Source organism: Etheostoma spectabile, chromosome 12 (genome assembly GCF_008692095.1).
Source record: "Etheostoma spectabile isolate EspeVRDwgs_2016 chromosome 12, UIUC_Espe_1.0, whole genome shotgun sequence".
In the NCBI taxonomy this organism is placed as follows: Eukaryota; Metazoa; Chordata; class Actinopteri; order Perciformes; family Percidae; genus Etheostoma; species Etheostoma spectabile.
Genome location: NC_045744.1, coordinates 28,973,287 through 28,977,516, shown reverse-complemented (window position 1 = coordinate 28,977,516; position 4,230 = coordinate 28,973,287). Strand labels below are relative to the sequence as shown.

At 42.2% G+C, this 4,230-nt stretch overlaps 1 pseudogene; it reads right to left on the bottom strand.

Annotated features, from left to right (window-relative positions):
- LOC116699561 (acyl-coenzyme A thioesterase 2, mitochondrial-like) overlaps window positions 1–3,103 on the bottom strand; it is a 5,024-nt pseudogene extending 1,921 nt beyond the window's left edge.
- Between the last annotated feature and the right edge of the window lie 1,127 nt (window positions 3,104–4,230).

Sequence of the window (4,230 nt, the reverse complement as noted above, 5' to 3'; positions counted from 1 at the left end):
CTCAAGATATGTATAATTTTTAAAAATGTCTCCAAATAGTTTTAAAAGTTAGTTTTTGGTCATTTTTGGTATTCGCGGTTTATGGAGTCAATTTGGTGATGACGTCACTCAAGGAGTTAAGTCTCAGCCTGGCACTAGAACTACGGTGACTGACTGGATAGGAAGAGGAGGAAAGGCCAGCACCAAATATTACCAACCTGACAGACGTGAGAGGGCAATGAGGAATTGTCAAGATTGTGGGGAAGTCTCCTTCATTTATCTCCTTTATTAGCAACGCAGCAGTGCATACAATGACTTTACTTTTACTGTCAGTGAATAGCAGCGAGTGAACGTCAACGTTTTCTCTCGATCTAGTGACAGGGTTATGTCGTTAGTTCAGATAAGTACTGGTACACTTATCTAGATGTAGGAATAGAAGGCATCTCGGTGTTATTTCTAAGTGTTTACCTCTAACCTCCGGTGAAAACGTGTCGCTGTTTGGCCGGTGCTTGTGTGTGTGTGGCGGCGAAGCTGCGGTGGAGAGCGGGCGCTGTAGGCGAGTGAGCCTCCGGTCGGGAAGCTCATACCGCGCACACTCGGGCTACTCTTCATTTATTTTTAACGTCATAAATGAAAATAATGTCCAGGATCTCAGGGGAAAGAAACAATATGCGTGTTTCCATTTCAAACATCACTGCAGGTTGATTGTGGGCGACAACGCTGTCGTGGTTAGCTTACCGAAACTCTACTGCCGAAGTTGCTGGCTACACAACGTTAATCCGCTAGCATCCGTACAAGCTAACTATAGCCAGTTAGCTTTGTGTGTAACGTAACAAAACCCCACCCATCTCGTAGGAGCGAAGCTTACTATTCCATTCAATACAATTATGGTACAAAAGGTGCACTAATGCCACATGTATGGTGTTGACAACATGGACGCATATGTAGGCCACACCAAAGGCAGTCGTAATATTTACCTAGCAGGCTAGGCTAACGCTGTTGTGCTAACGTTCGGCGGCGTAGCGTTAGCTAACTCTAAACTTGTGAAAAGCCGAACAACATCCCCCGTCTAAGCTGTGTTTCACTTTCAGATCTTTGAATTCTTGGTTACGTCCGTCTTTGAAAAATCGGCCTGCCTAACACGGACAAATTGTACCCACCTTCCTACCTAGCTAGCTAACCTACAGCTAGCTAGCTCGCTAGCTATACCGGTATGCTAGCTATAGCTATCTATCTCTTTCTCTTTAAATATATCTATCAATAGTGTCTATCTGTCTATATGTCTCGCTATATATAGGCTATCTATGTATATGTATGTATTATCTATAATCGTTGCTAAACACTCTTTCTACACTGTTGTCTTCTATCTCTCTCGTAACTCTCAATTGTCTCTCTAGCTGGCTGGCCTATCGTCTCCCTTGTGTGACGTCATGCAATGCATTGTGGGAAAAAAGCAAACCACTGTAAAATATGACCTACTTTTTCGTGTTATTTTATGTTATGTGATACTTTCAATATGACATACAGTGGATAACAGTTTGAATGTTTATACCAACATCAATAAGTGTAAATTGTGTGGAAAATTAAACTGCAACATGGGCTTTAAGGCGTCGCTAAAACAACCAGCCATGCTCACCTCCCGCTGGTCCATGCAATGGAAAAAGGAGCGGGGCACTGTGGCTGAGTCGTCAAGCCAGTAGACTGGTAGTAGCAGTGTGTAAGCGCCATAAAATGAACTTAACTAATTTTAGCCACTGAGATAGAACTTTTTTCTTTATCTTAAGCAACCCCAGTGATGGAATGAAAATGACAGTGGCAGACTAACAAATGTGTCCTAGAAACAATGCTATCAAACAACTCACCTTAGCTTGTTTTTTTAAAAACTCATAGCTTCTTCGAAATAATCCAGATGGACCTCTTTGATGTTCCGCGTGATGTCATCATGACCGTACAGTGCTATAGTTAGAACCACAATCCACGGTTGGCCAGCAGAGAGGCCCTTTTCTCTGACAATCCTCCACCAAAAGTATACAGATCCAACAGGGCAGGGAATGGACCTCTCCCTGGATCAATGACACATGAGAACCCAAAATGCAAGCATCTAACATTCTGAGGAGAATTCAACAAGGTCCTCAGAGTAAGTGCAGAGGGCAACCAAAGAAAGGTTTATTTCTTTGTATTTTTTTTTTCAAAATGAAAATATGTTAAACAGTTGAAGCAAAAATAAATTGGCCTGTTGTGAAAAAACACTTTCATTTACACATTGAAGAGAAGCTTACATAGGTAAGGTTAGCCACTAGTAGCTTTACAGTTAAGCTTAAGGATTCACTGTGCCTTCCTCATGTATGCTTAACAATAAAACTCAATTTTTTACATATATGTAGTAGGGTCCCTACTTGGCCTCTCTTTCAGATAAAGGGTCTAAAATTGTTAGAGACCCCATGATGGAAATTATGTGAAACCATCCTCAAATCCTGACAAAAAGTAAGCAAAATTGCATTAAAACAACTACAGCTGAATTAACGTTATTAGGCTGTGGCCACACAAGCAGTAGAATACTTGTAGTAGAATACATTCACTGTTGTGTTGGTCTCTTCAAAAAATAAGTTATAATAAACAGGATAAAGTAATGCCATATGTTTCTATCACTGGAAGCGTGATAAGACATAGCCCAACCGGGGGAGTGAACAGAACTCCACGGATATTCCCTCTTTGATGGGGAGTCGGCTAACTCCGTCTCCAATCAGAAGCCTCTCGTTGGTCGCCTCTGCCAGCATCCTGCCCTCCCCCTCCTTCTCGTCACAGATAAATTCACCACATGGTGGTTCAGTGAATAGTTTTTATAAACCTTTTGTGCAAGGTGTCTGCCCTCATGGACCACAGCAGACCCTGGGTTCCACCCGACGTAGCTCCGCTGAAAGAGGGTCTCTCTCCAGGTCGATCTCCCCGCTCTCATCAGCCTTGTAGGTGCCGAGGAGCTGAACACCAGCCCCTTGTCGTCAGTGGCTCTGGCTCTCATGGTGACCACCTGTCTCGCCTCAGCCCGGCCACCTTCATCTGAACCGGCTCATCAAACATGCACCTGTCTCTCGGCAGCAGTCTCAGTCGAACTTGGGAGGACATCTTTCCTGAAACTAACAGGTAGGGTAACGTTCACATAACTCGATACCAACACCATAAAATACAAACACAAATATAAATATAATTATTTTGTAAAGCTTACTGAGGTCATTTGATCTGCAGTTTTTGTTTGTAGCCTACAGTTAGATACAGAAAAAAATGTACTGTACAAACATATGTACGGTATTGTTCAAATATTTGACGCCAACACCAATACCATGACTTCGATACCGCTTCCTAAACAATACTTTTTTCTATCCCAATTCATAAAAAAAATAAATTACAACATTCCACATTAGTTTTTAACGATGATATGACCATTTTTTCAATACTTTAAAGAATTTTCCTTAACCAACGCACAAACACACCTACAACACACACACAACACAACACAATAGAACCACGTTTGTTTCCATCCAGAGGACTGAGAGGGAAACAACACTGTGCTGTTTTCAAGGTGGGAAATGATCCGCAGCACGCACGGCCTATTTTCTTTGAAAATTGACTGGATGTTTTATTGTTTCTGTGCTTGACGTCCTGTCCGCACTATCGGCCGTGTGCTGAGATGCTGCGGAGCTCCCCGCGTCCGGCAAAAATAGAAGCTCTGCGTATCTGCTCTGGAGGGCTGGGATTGCCGGAGCTGGGATGAATCAGGCCGTAGTCAGTGGAAGTACACACATTGACTTTAATGGAAACCTAATGACTCCGCCCCGTTCGCCTCCTGTTGAACATGTTTCTCCCAACAGGAACTTTAGTCAAGCTTAATGTCATAAAACACTGATATCTGGTGGAATTACCAAACATACATTATTTTATGTGTCAGTTCTTCAACAATAGATCTAGCATATTGTATTGACATAGATTGTTTTACACTGCAGTTTTCTCTTGAAGTAATGCGTGCATTTTGTTTCTTTTGCTGCAGAAATTCAATACAAAAATGATTGCGCCTTGTCAAGTAGCTTTATAGAATGTATGGTTTATGGAAAAAGGGAACAGAGACCGAATTGTCCTGGTACTCGTCTTCCTCTCCCTCGTGCAGATTTTTTCTACTTTCTTGTGTTCATCTTTACTGTATTGTTCCTTGTTCACACAAAATCCCCCAAATAGGTCCTCTTTTACTGTGATTTCTAC